Consider the following 16,899-nt stretch of genomic DNA (forward strand, 5'->3'; position numbering starts at 1 on the left):
TATAGCCAGTTGGCCTTGCTTGTTAACGATGCTTAGATCTCAGGGAGAGGGTGATAAATCTACATACACATTTTGTTGGATAACTTTTGCAGTGTTTTGGTGTTTTAGTTAGATGCTACAACTATTAATAAAAGACCATATTTAAGCTGAGCAAACAGGATACTTTTCTCCATGGTGGGCCTAGAAGCAAAGGAAAGAAAGTATGAGTTTTTTCATGACTAGAGTATGAGGTAGTTTAGTTTACGTCTATTTTTTTGTTTCAAACTAAAGTTGAAGGTTCAGGGTTTGGTCAAGCCAGTTGCTTAAGTATTGCAATGATGCAGATGTTTCAGTTGGGGTATTGTTTATATATTATATTTTTAGAGGGTTGGGGAGTTTGGTGAGTTTCTGGTTTGTTCCAAATAGAATGACTGTAGTTTTAGGTGAGTTCAAAAGACATTTTTTATTGCTAAACCATATGAAGAGTGAGTGGAGGTCTGCTTCCAGTTGATGTTGCATTACTGAGTGTGAAGGATTGGAATTTCATATTACCTTGTCACTGGCATGAGGTATTATGGGTAGATGAGGAATGTCATGGAAAAGTTTATTAATGAAGACTGAGAATAGTAGTTGGATAAGGACAGAGCCTTGTGGAACACCTTTAAATAAAGTGTAACGAATTGATATGGATGAGCCAGTCTTAACTCTAAAGTGATGGTTGAAAAGGTACTCTTGGAAACCATGAGGAAACATATGAGCTAACAGCCATTTCTAGCATATGGTTTATAAGGATAAGGTGATTTACAAGCTCAAAATCTCTTGTAAGGTCTATAAATAATGCATCAGGTAGGTTACCTATATCCATTTTTAGCAAAACGTCATCCCTTAGGGTCCACAGTAGCACAGAATCTGTTATGGTCCATAGTGCAGTGACTGTGCTGTGACCTGTTCAAAGCCATGTTGTCTTAAAGATAAAAGGCTGCATTGTTCAACATAAGAACATTGTATTGTTCAATGTACTGTGTAAGCTGGTGTAAATGATTTTTCCAGTAATGTTCCTAAAGTGTGGAACAGCAAAATGTTGATTGGTTCAGGTTGTTTAAGTAAATGTTTTACTACTGATGTTTTCCAGATGTTGGGTGTAATGCTTTGGATTGCACAAAGATTACAAATGTGCAAGAGAAGGGTAGTTCAGTGTCCTGTACAATAGTAAATGAACCAAACAGTTAGATTGCCAATGCCAAAGCTCGTGGGGGCATCTAATGGAATTTATTCTTGGACAGGATCAATGTGTTTGGATTTTATTTTCTTGAAGTAAAAGAATGATGTGTATGGAGACTGAAGGTGATTGTGTTTGCTGAATGATGATAATATACACTTTTCAGTATTTAGTTTTAGTTCATGGCTTTGATGCTAGCTATTTAGGATCATAAGATCATAGAATTATAGGAAGTTACTAGGCTAATGGCCATAGGGCCCTTAAAAGCCTAGCCAAATTCTGGCCTTCTTTCCACGATAAGTACCTATTGCCCCTGCCCAACAGAGACACAGGTGGAGTCCATGGGGTGAATTTATGGTTACCCATCCAATAATTCAGATTACGCTTGAAGAGGGCCAGAGAGGTTCTCTGATTGGCATCCATTGGGAGTCTGTTCCACAGGTGTGGTAACCTCTGGGAGTCAAGCCTGTCCCTCCAGCAGATTGTATTGTCATATACCAGGTTTAAGGTCTTTAGAGCAAGTAACCCGTGAGCCATTGGACTTATATATATGCAACATTTCCAATAAAGCAGAGTCAGAGATTGCCTTATACGCAAGGCAGAGATTGTCTCTGAGTAGTATGTATAAAATGGAGTAAAGTAACAGTGATTTCAGTCGATCCACATAGGACAGATGCTGAATACCTTGAATTCTCTTTGTGAGAAACCTTTGTGGTCTCTCCAATTGCTGCAGGTGCCTGGAAAGGTATATACCAAAAGGGGCATTATACTCAATTATTGGCCTGATGAGGGAAGAGTACAGGGAGGTTATAACTTCTTTTTTTCCGGAGGCAATGCCCTTACTCATAAGATGAGCAGTATAGAATGCCTTTCTTACTACTGTGGAGACATGGTGATCAAAGGTAAGGTTACTGTTAACTTGTGTGCCCAGATTTCTCATCACTGAGTGCATGCTTAGGGTGTTTCTATTGATGTGGTAGTTAGTAGGAACATCACTCTTACCGAAAGGGATGCTAATACATTCTTTGCATTGAGGTTAATGCCATGACTTTGGCACCAATCATTTGTTTGTGTAACACCTTCTTGTAGGATTTTGACATTGTTTGGGAATTCTATGATCACTCTCAGTTTGCAGTCATCAGCAAACTTTGTCAGCCACAGACCTTTAGTTTTTGCTTGTACTTCAGAGAAATAGATTGTGAACAGTAGTGGTCCCAGGACTGATCCCTGTGGGAACATCACTGGTTATAGGTCTGTTGTTGGAGGTGGATTTCTCTATTTTGACTGTATGGGTTCTATCAGTGAGCCAGTTAATGACCCACCTAAAGATATAAGGGTTGACACCTAGTCGGGTGAGTTTGTCAATAATGTCTGAGTGGGGAATAGTGTCAAAAGCCTTTGGCAAGTCCAGGTAGGCTGTATGCACAGTTTTGCCCTTGTCCAGGGCTCTGGTAACTGTCTCAAAGAAGTCCACCAGGTTTAACAGGCATGATTTTTATTTGACAAATCCAAACTAAGTAGGGTCAAGTGTTTGGAGATTACTTATATCTTTGCTGATAAGGTCCATGATGATTAATTCCATGGCCTTGCAGATAAGGCTAGTCAGGCTAATAGGTCTGTAGTTCCTGGGATCAGTGTAAACACCACCCTTGTGCAAGGGGATAACGGTGGCCGTTTTCCATTCAGCTGGGACAAAGCTGGTGCTTAGACTATGACTGAAAATAGTACCCAGTGGTGTTGCTAATTCTTGTTGGAGCACATGTAGGATGCAGCCTGGAATATTATCAGGTCCCATAGATGCTGTATTTCTGGCCTTAGAGAGGACATTTACCACCTGCTCCCTAGCAATACAAGGTGGGAGACAGGTGGAAGGAATGTCATGGGGTGTGTGTGGTGGTGACAGGGGAGTGAAGTTTTCACAGAAACTATTGGCTAACAGGTTTGTTATGTCCACAGGCTCAGTGTACGTAGTATCATTAACTACCAGTTTGGCACAAATCTGGGTCTTTTAGGCTACAGATGTAACTAAAGAACACCATATGGTTGTCCTTAGTTAAGGACACTAATTTGGGTTCATAGTTTGCTTTGGAGGACTTCACAAAAAGTCTTATTTGCTTGTTTAAGCTGAGGAGGGAGTATTTCCAGTTTAGGGCATGCTCCCTCTTACTTTTGGGCAACAATTTCTTCCTCTTATTGTAAAGTTTGTTCATGGCAGTTGTCCACCAGGCAGGTTTGCTCTTCCTTGAAGAGCTTGTTTTGGTTCAATCAGGTATGGCCACATCAGTGCAGTTATACAGGTGTTTGTAAAAAGCATTGGTATAGGACTTGGCCTAGTTGCCAGTTACATCTAAGGCAAAGGTGCAGTGAAGCTATTTATACCATCCCTTAGAAGGATATGATCTGCTTTGGAAACGTTTTTTAGTTTAGTTGCTGCTGGGCAGGGTGGGGGGCGGTGTGATAGTTACTTTGAATGAGACTGATTTGTGGTCAGATCTGACAATGGAAGATCTCACAGTAGGAGGTGTGCTACAGAGGTCCCCCATATTGGTAAGCACCAGATCCAAAATGTTGTCCCCCCTAGTTGGGGTGTCCATCAGCTGGTCCAGAGCATTGAAGTTAATGAACTCAAGGAACCTTTGGGCAAGTGAGTTTGAGCATGAGTAATGTACCCAGTCAGTGGATGGCTAATTAAAATCACCCAGAATCATAGTGTTTGGCTCCATCTGATGGATTCTAGTAGATCCAGGCAGGCAGAGTGGGTATCTTGATTCATGGAGAGGGTCCTGTAGCTGACAATGACTTGAATAGATGTCCTACCCACAGTTAATTGCACCTGAAGTGTCTACAGGGAATCATACTGTTTAAGCAATCTGGAGGTGTATTCAGTATTGATATACTGCCTCCTTTAGTTTTCACACCTTCCATTTGTGGTCTGAATGTGTGGTAGGAGGTTTAACCTGGTATGGCTGGGGTGCTTTCCACTCCCTTGAACCAGCTCTTTGTGACTTCCCAGATGTCAGTGTCTTCCAAGTAGAGGACTGCTTCCAGTGAGTGCAGTTTTATGCTGAGACCCCTAGTGTTTAGCAGCATAACCTTTAGGTTGTCTTTTGATGAAATTTTTTTGTTGGGAATTTTTTCCTTATGACATTGCATAAAAAAGGCACTATGTGGGGTGGCAAGAGCCTTTGCCAGTAGCCAAAATCGCAGGCATGACAGATGAAAAACATCTCTGGAAAAGCATCAAGGTCTATCATGTCATCCCAGGCTGACAGAAACTGGATCCCCCTAGAATGACACCAGAAACTAAGCCAATTATTTAAGTCAATGATTTTCTGTTTATATTGTGGTATCATCCTAAATGAGGGTAATATGCTGCTCAAGGCTAGGGACATACCTGCCTGTGACACATAAACAGAGAGCTCAGTCATGTTTCATCTCATGTAGTCCAGGCAGGTACATATTAAGTCGTTCACACCAACATGTAATATGACCGAATCATAATGGTACTTGTTGTTGACAGACTTGAGTGCCTGTGTGATCTGATGAATTCTGGCACCAGAAAGACAGCTAACCATGACTTTCTACTTGTTCAGCCTGGTGAGGGGGATGTCTATGTGTCTAAGATATCTGGAGTGGATGTGCATTTCGTTATGGGCTTTGATGGTAAGACACTTGTGTTTGTGTCATTATGTGTATTGTGTGTTTTGGATGTTATGGTTGCTTTAGTATGTATGCATTTTGGAGGTCTCTGGTGTTTAGGTAGATTCTTTGTGAGTACCTCCATATATGTTGGTCTATGTGTATGCTGTGTGTCATGAGTAGGAGTTATGGTAGGTGGTCTGACAACCTGCTCTGTATTGCTATATTTTGCCTGAGAGAGCTACGATTCCAGATTCATAATGTAGGTGCATCTCTCACAAATGGTATAGGAATGATTTAGAAGTAGTGGGTTGCCAGTGTACATGAGGCAGTTGTTACACTGCCTCAGTAGACCCATGTCAACCAGGCTGGCAGGAGAAAAGGAAGGAATTGACAGTTCAAGGTTCTAGGGATAATCTTGGTTTGGCTATAACAGCTGAAGAAGGAATACAGCAGGGTCAAGTATTAGTAGATTTAGGCATGAAGAGCTCTTGTTTAGGTAATATTTGCAAGGTTAGAGAGCAGGTGTCTGTAACCAGCAATCCCTCTGCACAGTAGTGTGCAATGCGCAAATAGGGTCAAACAAGCACAAACCGGTTCAAACAGAAGCTTATTAAAGCAGAAAAACAGGAAACAGTCAAAGTTCAAATTATCCAGTCAAAATGCCCTAAACAGAGCCCTGCAACAGTAACTCTAGCTAGATCAGTCCAAACTATGCCTTCCTCCCACAAGGGCACAGGGTGGCCTTTCCAGGCAGAAGATTAATTGTTTTACAAGCTCCAAAGGTAGCAAACAGTACTAGATTCAACAAAAACCTGAACCTAGTCTATGCTAGTGTTTTTTAAGTGCAGCAAACAAGTAAAATGAACAAAACAAGCAAATGAACAGTAATTGCAGTTGTAAGAGGAATTAAATTATCAGACAATCTAGAAAAATGCAGTAAACTACAGTTGTACAGTTTAAACAAAAAGATATGCAGCAAATATTGTTTTAGTTAATCAGGAAGTGCAGAAAACAGTTGAAAATAAGCACTTATCTTTTTTTAGTATCTCAGCAGATATTTGGATACAGTAGAGCAAGGGCAGAAGGCCTAACTCACTGCAGCTTTGACCAAACAAATACAAACTGGTTCAAACAGAGGCTTATTAAAGCAGAAAAAAACAGGAAACAGCCAAAGTTCAAATTATCCAATCAAAACACCCTTGTTTGGGAAAGGCCCTTTTGGAGAATATTTGTCTCCTCTGGAGAGTTAATAATGCCACCTAGTTTACAGTCATCAGCAATCCTGATCAGCCATAAGGACTTCACATTGGCTTTGACCTCCAAGAAGTAAATTTCAAAGAGGAGAAGTCCAAGAAGAGAGCTCTGAGGTGCACTACTGATTCATGTTTTTTGGAGGAGATGGAGCTGCCCACATTAATTTCCTGTGTTCTATTTGTGAGCAGTTTTTCTATCCACTGGATTACATAGGGATTGACATTCAGCTGAGAGAGATTATTAACAACACTCTAGTGTGGAATGGTATTGAATGCCTTAACAAGATCTAGAGATGTGATACAATGATTTCCCTCATTGATTGCCTCAGTAATCTTCTCAAAGAAGTTAATCAGGCTGAGTAGGCAAGATCTGTCCTTGATAAAACTTGAACTGTCTTAAGTCAAGGGTTATAGGTTACATATATCCTTTATTTCAAAACTAATCCTTTCCATAGCCATGCAGATGAGGCTTATTAGACTTATGGGTCTATAATTTCATGGGTCAGTTGACACCCAGTCCTTATCAAGGTGAATGACTGTTGCTGCTATCCATTCATTCAGCACATAGCCTGTTTAGAGATTGATATTGAATAATTTCTGTGGATGGTTTGACAGGTTCTGTTTTAGGCCAGCCAGTGGACATCCTGGTATGTTATCTGGCCCTACAGAAGCATTTTTCTTGGCTTTGAATAGTGCCTTGAGGATTTCAAACATTAATTTTATGGCTAAACTAAGCTCAAGGACACTATATTTCTTTTTATGATTGCTTACTTCATGTCGATCAGAGCTAAGTTACAAAGCATCTGCTTGCTATATTTCAATTGCTATCATAGTAAAATCCACCTAAAATACTCTGCAGGTGCTACATAATGGTACTCTTTTTTCCAAACAAATGTAGGCTTAGCACATATGACTTTATTGTACATAATTAGTTGCTGACATCACTATGTGGGTATGCAGACATTTCTATCCCTTTCCATTCTTACCCACATATTCAGACATGACTGGGTTTGCCATTTTTTATTACTGAAGGCAGACCTCAACAGCTGTCGACAGCCATGGACGCATGCAAGTTATATTTATCCAACCAATAGTAAACAGGATATCAGAGTGGGATCAGTTGTCCCTCTGAGACATGTTAAACTAATCTTAATCCTGAACCAGGTGATTACTATACTGCATTCATCCTTTGGAACAAGAAATTTTCCATATCATGCTAAATGTTTATAACAGACTTAGACCCTCTACCAATTAAATACTCTGTAGCATTCTTAACATGTCAGGATTAAAGTCATGGGGATGATTAATAAACAATGGTTCAAAAGTAAAACAATAGGTTCACATTATCTCCTTCAAAAATTAATTAGATGTCACATGTTGTTGTATCTTTCGGCTTTTCCCGGTTAGGGATCGCCACAGCGGAACTCTGGTCCGCTAATGATTGGCAGTAGATTTTTACGTACTGACTTGCCAGGACTGATGCACAACCTTCAACGAAGGTATGCCCATTCACGCATGTCTCCACACAGAAGACACTTTAGCTGAGAATCGAACAGGATAACGTCTTACTGTGAGGCGACAATGCTACCGCAGCACCACCACCGCAGTCCAAATGCACAAATCAATGAGACATGTTACTTCCTTGCAAAATTAAGTGAAATTTAGTTGAAATAACACATAAGACATAGGTCACAGTAAAACTTTACAATAAGCATGGTTTTAAACTAATTTACTAGAAATTTATGAATATATTTCTCTTTAGTCACACCCTGTGGGCACATATTTAGTGTTTATATTAGCACCCAGCATCTGCAAAGCTACAAATTCCATTTGTAACATGATATGTTCAGCAATTGTGCAGTAATCCAGTACCTATATTAACACAAAGTAATATAATGAAGTATGCATGAAGGTATCAAATTTAGGTTCACGGTCATGCTCATGCACTTCCCTTGAACAAGCAAACTAACCTGTAGCAACTAATTCTCTGTAAATTTATCAGGTGATTAAGATTCTAATATGAGCATTTTTGGCCACTTCCAGCTTGAAGAGCCTTCACTGCCAGCCTGGTAGGTTTCAAGCTCATGTAAACAGGTTCATTTTTTAAAAAAAAAAAGTGTTAACTGGCTACAGTCTTTTGAATTGCAGATCCAGGAGTTACTACAGACAGCTTACTTCTAGAGCACTTGCTTAATGGAGAAACTAAGTCTGGGAATCATTTTCATATGATCTCTATACCTTGAATACTGACCACTCTAATTCTTAAAATTCAACTGTAAATGATGATTTCATCTGAAGTTAGTCAGCCCATGTAATGCATCAGAAATATGTTCACTTAATAACATGATCTGGGACTTTGTTGGGTTCAGCAGTCTAGCTTTGATGTTCTGTGCTGTCAGTAATCTGGGACTTTGTTGGGTTCAGCAGTCTAGCTTTGATGTTCTGTGCTGTCAGTAATCTGGGACTTTGTTGGGTTCAGCAGTCTAGCTTTGATGTTCTGTGCTGTCAGTAATCTGGGACTTTGTTGGGTTCAGCAGTCTAGCTTTGATGTTCTGTGCTGTCAGTAATCTGGGACTTTGTTGGGTTCAGCAGTCTAGCTTTGATGTTCTGTGCTGTCAGTAATCTGGGACTTTGTTGGGTTCAGCAGTCTAGCTTTGATGTTCTGTGCTGTCAGTAATCTGGGACTTTGTTGGGTTCAGCAGTCTAGCTTTGATGTTCTGTGCCATCAGTGCTTTTGATGAGGAGAGCCTGACTTCTGAGCACTATGTGCCTTTATGAAGAAGTTACAGTGACACAAGATGGATAGGAAAATACATTTAACAATAGTTTTATTTTTTGAGTAAGAAATTTACTTTATAACTGTTAGACATGATCTTGCATTTCATTTGTATAAGAAGTATAAAATCACTGTGCACATCTCATTACAAGTGTTAAAGGTACTGTGATTTTTTTTAGGCTTGTGTCTTACCTCCCTTTTCTTCCCCTGGTAAACACACAAAAAAGTAAGTTACTCTGATGTGTGTAATCTCCTCCTCTTATGTTTTGGTGTCTAATGTCTACTAATAATTAGTTAGAAATTGTCATTTTTTTATTTTCCTGCAATGTTAAATCAATCTCTATAATATAATTCAGTCTTGGATTACTGTTTTTTGTGCTACACACACACACACACACACACACACACACACACACACATATATATATATATATATATATATATATATATATATATATATATATATATATATATATATATATATATATATATATCCACACACGATGCCCAAGAAATAGAGATATATCACCAAACTTAATCTGGAACATTTCTTCCCACATACTTACTGATGCAGAAAAGGACATATTAAAAAAGGGCTTGGGCTTTGTGCCTACTAATAACATTGATGTAAGTGATTTTTTGATATCTGTTCGCATGTTTGCTAGAAAGATAGCATTGAAATTGTCATTAGGGTCTAGTGAAAGTATTACGACTGTATTAAAAAAGAAAAGTGATTTTTTACCTACATTACCGGTGAATGTAGATCTGTTTATCAAAGCTGTTGAAAATGAAGTATATAATGATTGTAAATTTAATTCAGGGCTTTTTGAATCGAATGTGAACAAATTAGAAGTACAAGCCATCTCTGACCTTAAAAATAATCACAGTATAGTGATAAGGCCAGCAGATAAGGGGGGGGGGGCCCACAGTAATCATGGATTCTCAATATTATGTAGCTACCATGTGTGATATGTTAAACACTGAAGCTTATGAGGAACTTGTATTTGATGAAGTCAATGTGATATTAGAAAATATAAATAGGGCATTAGTTGAATGCTTGAATTTAAAAATTGTTACTAGAGAATTATATAATTATTTTTCAGTGGATTTTCCTATTATTCCACAATTGCATGGCCTGCCTAAAATCCATAAACACCCAACACTCCCAAAATTTAGACCAATAGTTGCTGGAGCTGGTTGGGTTACGGAAGGTATTTCCATTTATCTAGATCAACAATTGAAACAGCTGCTATCTTTATATGGACATGTATTGAGAGATACAGAACAATTTTTGCAAGATTTATATATATTTACACAAGGCTATGGTAAGCCCTTGGATTTAGTTCTAGTAACACTAGATGTAGAGTCTCTCTTTACAAGTATCCCAAATGATAAAGGCTTGCTTATACTTAAGGAGCTGCTAGAGATAGATGGAAAGATGGACATTTTAAAGGCAGACTTTATATGTTTTTTATTAGAGCTTGTACTAGAGAATAATTTGTTTTTGTTTCAGGATAAATTATACCGACAGAGAAGGGGCGTGGCAATGGGTACAAGCTGCGCAAATGCTTATGCCAATTTAATAATGGTTGCTTGGGAGAAACATAATTTATTGAATCATCCCAATATATTATTTCATTGACAGTTTGTTGATGATCTTTTTTTGCTTTGGCAAGGCAGTGATATAGATTTGAATAATTTTTTAATACAATTGAATACTTCTAGTGAATTTCTCAAATTCACAATGGAAAGGTCAGACACTTCTATTAATTACTTAGACGTCACTATTAGCATAGATAAAGGGAGAATTTCCACCTGTGTATATAGAAAATCCTGCTACTGTCCAACCTTCTTGCATCGTACTAGTATGCATAATCTGACAATATTTAGTAATATAGTTAAAGGTCAAGCTTTAAGACTATCTAGGTTATGTTGTGATGACAATATTTTAACTGAAGAGCTGATAAGATTGAAAACTGATTTTATGGCTAGATGTTATGATGCAAACAATATTGATATTGTATGCAAACAAGTTCTTGCTGAAAGGAAAGTACAAGCTAGACCCTACTTTTCAGAAAATGTGTTGAGGAAGAATGAACATCTTACACAAAGAGAACATGACCTTAGTATTGCAGTACCTTATGGAAATAATATCCATAGGGTAAAAGAAGCTATTGGGAAATGTTGGAACATCTTAATGGTAGATGAAAAAACTAAGGAATTGTTAGGGGAGAGTCCTATTTTTACATATAGGAACAACAAGACTTTGAAACAGCAATTTTGCTATCGGAAAGTGGTGAGTCCTAGGAGGGACATGAATCTATTACCAAGATTCAATGGGACGAGAAAATGTAATAATTGTAAACAGTGTATATTTGTGGATGAATCACGATATTATAGACATCCTGAGACTAAGCGGTTATGGGAGCTTAGAGTTAATGGTTCCTGTAATTCCAAAAATTTAGTATACGTAGCCTATTGTGTACAACGCTTTCAGTTCTATGTGGGAAAAACAAATCGCACATTGAAGGAACGTATTACAGATCATTATTACAGCATAGCTAGGAAGGAAGATTACAATGCACTAGCAAAACATATTAGTAAGGAAGGTCCAGCTCACACATTTCGTTTTCAAATACTATATATTCAATATATTAATTTGAGATTAGGGAACATCACAAATGACACGGAATGTGCTGAGTTAGAGTGGATCTTCAGGCTTGGTGCACATAGGGGCTATGGACTAAACGATATGGTATCGATAAAGCCCATTCTTAGAGCCAGACCCCTTAGATAATAATGAAATATTGAATAAATCATGAATATGTAATTTAATTACCATGATTATTTTTAAATATTAAGGAGTTTTTAATTATTTATTAATGTTATTTTATGTGGTTATATTATGAAATGTATAAGTCATTACATATACGTGAGCACTTTTATGCACTAGCACTTTAAAATGAGATGTAATAATTATTCAATTAAGTATTTGAAAATTGAGTTAAATAGTGGTTGCTCAGTTATGAAATTGTTACGTCTGATGAAGCGGTTGAATCCGTGAAAGCGCTTACGTTTTGTTTGTGTGTTCGTAATAAATATTGTTTTTACAACATTTCGTATTTTTGGATTTGATACTCGGACAGTGGGATTACTGAATTGGATACTTGATACTTGAATTGTATGGACTTTCAATTTCTTCACATTGGTTGCTGCCTAGGGGTGTTTGGTGATATATATATATATATATATATATATATATATATATTTTTTTTTTTTTTAATTTATTTTTTCAAATTTATTTTCATTTTATTTTTTTTTCTTATTTTAATACAAGGAAAAAATATCACAGAAAAATATAAGAACAGGTACTAGGAATATCAAGTTGCAGTAATCTTGAACCATCAGTGTTAAACTAACAATATGCAAAATTAACTAACAATCAAACTGTTCATATTGAGCTATAATACAGAAATCTACACAGAGATAATATACACCATATTGAAATCTGACATTAAAATACTTGCATCAAGACATTCTACCCTACCTAACTTATGTTATATCTTGCACTATGTACATTGTATACATTGATGTCACCTTAAATGATCATCTTATATGTATTACCATAACCTGCCCATTGTTGTTGTGGGTAAACATTTTACAATACTAAATACCTTTAGTTTCCCTTATTTACATAGAATAATACTGATGTTGTAGTCCCTTGTTCATAAATCAGTTTTGACCTAAGATGTCTATAAGCGTCCTCCAATGTTTCTGATAGTAGGATAGTTTTTTTTTGCTTCTTGTAATTAGTTTACTGGCTAATAAGTACTTTATAGCTATTGCTTTAAATTCTTTCCATGTGATTTGACTTCTATCAAACTATCAAACCAATTTTGGGCTATGTATGATTTCCTCATTGCACACAGTGTGACTATGATGTGTTTTTTTTCATAGGAAAAATTGGTAGGGAATACATGTAAAATTGCCATTTCCCATGACAGGGTAGATTTAGTGTATCCCTTTTTTTCTAATTTGGCTCTTAACGAACACCATAATTTGTAAACATTCTTGCAGCTCCAAAAAATATGAAGAATGTCTACAACGCTGTTTTGGCATATGGTGCAATAAGAAGAGTGTGAGGGATTCATTTTACTTAGAAAAAGTGGTGCGTGATAAGCATTGTTATTAATCATACTTTGAGTGCAAATTAATTTTTTGAGGGGGGTTAGTTTTAAAGTAAGCTCAATTGCAGCAGATTTTTGTTCAAGAGCGATCTTATTATTTTTCTCTTCCCAAAATTTAGAATATAGAAGTGCATCTTGATATTTAATTTTTATTAATCTATAGGTATTTGATAACATTTTAGATCTCAAAAGTAACAGGCTAATAATTTGTCAATATAGCTGCATGTCTTGGTTATCTATTTTAACATTCATAGGAATTGTGTTAATCAGGTATGTTAATTGGTTGATTATGGTGTTATAACTTTTATTTACTTCAAATCTTTGCTTAATGTTTTCACTTGAATAGTTTTTGACCTGATAGAGATCCCATATGGTGATGTTTTTGATTTTGGGGTACTGAGTCAAGTTTATCATAGTATTATTTAGTTTAATATTAGGATTAAGGCCTATTGTCTGTCCCAGTACCAAAGTATCTTTAAGATTTAGGGAGGATACCAGCTTTTCAAATATTAGTGTATTTCTTATGATTATGGGGTGGACCTTCAAATACTTTAATGTCTTAGAATTCAAAAAGGATACTGCTTTAGGATTTAAATTACATGAGATTAGATGATTATAATATATTTTAATTCATAGTGGATACCATGCTTTGTTGAATGGTACAAAATTTGTTACTTGTATAATTCAACTAGCATTTATAATACTATAGTATGTTTGGAATTCAGGTAGACCTAGCACCCCCCCCTCCTTTTTTGTTTCAGTAACGTTAATCTAGAATACTTTATTCTTGAATTTTTTGGATGCCAAATACATTTACCTAGTAGTGTTTCAAGTGGAGAAGAAGTTTTTGGGTATATTTTGATTAATAGTTCTAAAATGAAACAATAATCTTGGAAGAATATTAATTTTAACTATAGCCATCTTAGATAGTGGAGATAGATTGAGATTTAACCATCTCTTAGTGTCCTCAGTGATAGTAGTCCAGGTTTTGAGCAAGTTGTTTTTAGTCATATCAGATTGGGGGGTGAGTGAACATGATACCCAGATGTTTAAGATTACAATTGACTTTTATTTCAGTTTCGGGGAAATAGAATTATTTATGTCCTAGAGTATTTAGGGGGAATATGACTGATTTTTTTGGGTTAATGGCATAATTTGATATTTTTGAAAAATGTTCAATTGAGTTTAATATCTTATTCAAATCTGTATTTGGGAATTCAAAATAGACATTTAAATCATCGACAAAAGCTGTATACTTTATTGGGATTTTGAAATATTTATAAGATGGTAATGAGTTCTTTGTGATATTTTAAGAAGTAGAGGTTCTATGTATATATTGAACAGATATGGTGATAGTGGGCATCCTTGCCTTGTACCGTTCACACTTTGAATAGGTTTTGATTGCTTTTTATTTATATATAGTGTTTTTGTGGCATTATTGTATAAAGCCCTAACCATGTTTATATAGTCTTCAGGGATGCTAAATTTCTTGAGTATCATTAATAAAAAATCAAAATTTACCCTGTCAAAAGCTTTGGTTGCATCTACTGAGAGTGCATATCTAGGGCATTTATCATTCACTTTTAAACTAATGATTGAATCAGTGGTGAGTGTATTGTCATATATTTGTCTGTCGTTCATAAAACCTAGTTGTTCAGAAGATGTGATGAGAGGTAAGATTTTTTTTTATTCTACTGGCCAGGACTGTAGAAAGAATTTTGATAACAATATTTATGAGTGCTATCACCCTGTAATTATTTGGATTTGATGCTTCAGACTTGGGTTTTGGTATGAATATAGTTTTTCAGTTATTGATATACAAGTCTTTGGTACCATACTTTATTATGTATTCATATACTTTCGGTAATATTAGTTGTTTTTTGAAAGTCTTGCAAAATTCTGCCACATAACCATCTGGCCCTGATGATTTTCCTGGTTTTAACCTATTTACAGCAGCAATAATTTCCTCTACATTTAAGGGAGCTTTGAGGTTATTTATTTCTGCTTCATTCAGCACTGGAAATTGTAACTCTTCAGTAAATTGATGAAATAATGATTCATTAAACTGGTTGTGAGGGCCATATAGGTTTTGGTAAATCTCTTCAAAAGCCACTATAATCTCTTAGTCCATATCTAGAGATTTGTTATTATAGTTTAATTGCTTTATTTTGGTAGGGTTTTTTATGTTTGTGATTCTTGCCAGTGCTTTTGAGGGTGATTGAGCCCATTCAGCATATTTGTGAAGAAGTTTAATTTCACTGATTGAGAACTGTTCTGTGTCACTGCTGGACAGAGGCACAACAAACTAATGGGCACAGTATTTTTTCATATAAGGGGTGGCGTAAGCCACAAAAATTTGGGCTAGGCTTATAAATGCCTTAGGGCAGATAGCCTAGTATAAACCTATGAACCTATGAACCTATGTGTTTGAATTTCCTGTAATTGTCCCTGTAGTGTAAACATTTGACTTTCAAGTGCTGGTGAATGATTAATTTGTAATTCTAACTATGTTTTTTAATTTTGATTCTATTGTTCTGACTTTTTCTATGTTTAATTTTTTATAGAAAGCAGCTTTTTGAATTAATATTCCCCTAATAGTGACTTTTGTCACTTGCCATTGAATGTTGTATGGTATAGCTGTTACTTCTAGGTTATTTTTAGCTTAGGTGAGAATGTCAATGATATCCTGTGAAACTTCTTTATTCTTTAATAAGTTAGTATTTAACATCCAATTTGTAACTGTTTGGAGTCTTTGCATTGAGCTCCCCAACTTTATTATAATGTTTATTTTTGCATGATGTGATATTGTTCTAGGTTCAATAGTGTAGGTGACTGTATTCTTTAATAGAACTTCAGATATTAAAAATTTATCTATTCTAGACCAAGACTTGTGGTATGGTGAATAGTAGGTGAATTTACTAGTAGTTGTACTATTCATATAGTTTTCAAATGGGTCAGCTAACTTAAAGTCTTCCATTATTTCAGCTATTAGTGTAGTGAGCTTAACAGGTTGCTGATTATCCTTATTTGCCGTATCAAGTTCTGGATTATCATATTCCAGTCACCACCTATGATACAGAGAAAGTTCTATAATATTATATATATATATATATATATATATATATATATATATATATATATAGGTTACTTGATGCAAACATGGAGCATAAACATTTAGGACTAAGAAAGTTTTTTTAAACGGCGGCAGTTCACAAGTAAAATAGCACCATCTGCCATTTGGGTCATAACTACCCTTCATTATAGTGCTTTCAAAAGATTTTTTAACTACTATAGCAACTCTCCTAGAAGCCGTACTGTCACCAGCAACAACAATATGTTTCACCCATTTTCTTTTTGTATCTTTCTCCCATTGTTCTTTCAACATATGCATTTCTTGAATGAAAGTTATCTCTGCCTTAGATTTAAAAATTAAATGCATTAATAGATTCTTCTTTTTCTTATTTTGTAAACCGTGAATCCACAGAAATCATCAAAAAGCTACAATACACAGGATACTGACTTTCAGAACTAAATGAAGTATATAGGGACAAATTGACCTTTCAAAGTTATTAGGATTTTTGATACAATTCAATGGTATGAATGTAAGTGTGACATCATACCCTTTCAGACCCCCCCGTGCATATCCATGCTCTGAAAGATAGCTAAAAAGGACATTAACAACTATAATACATACAATTTCTGTCATTCTAAGTCCCAGCAACAAGAAACAACACATAACAGCTTGCTCAACCAAAGCATATGTAAGCGATATGATTTCTATCCCTTACTTCAATTAAAGGTAATTAAGCTGAGCATTTTTAAAACTGCTTTTAGCTGAGATTT

This window comes from Protopterus annectens, chromosome 7.part0 (assembly GCF_019279795.1).
Source record: "Protopterus annectens isolate FY-2018-M chromosome 7.part0, PAN1.0, whole genome shotgun sequence".
Lineage (NCBI taxonomy): Eukaryota > Metazoa > Chordata > Ceratodontiformes > Protopteridae > Protopterus > Protopterus annectens.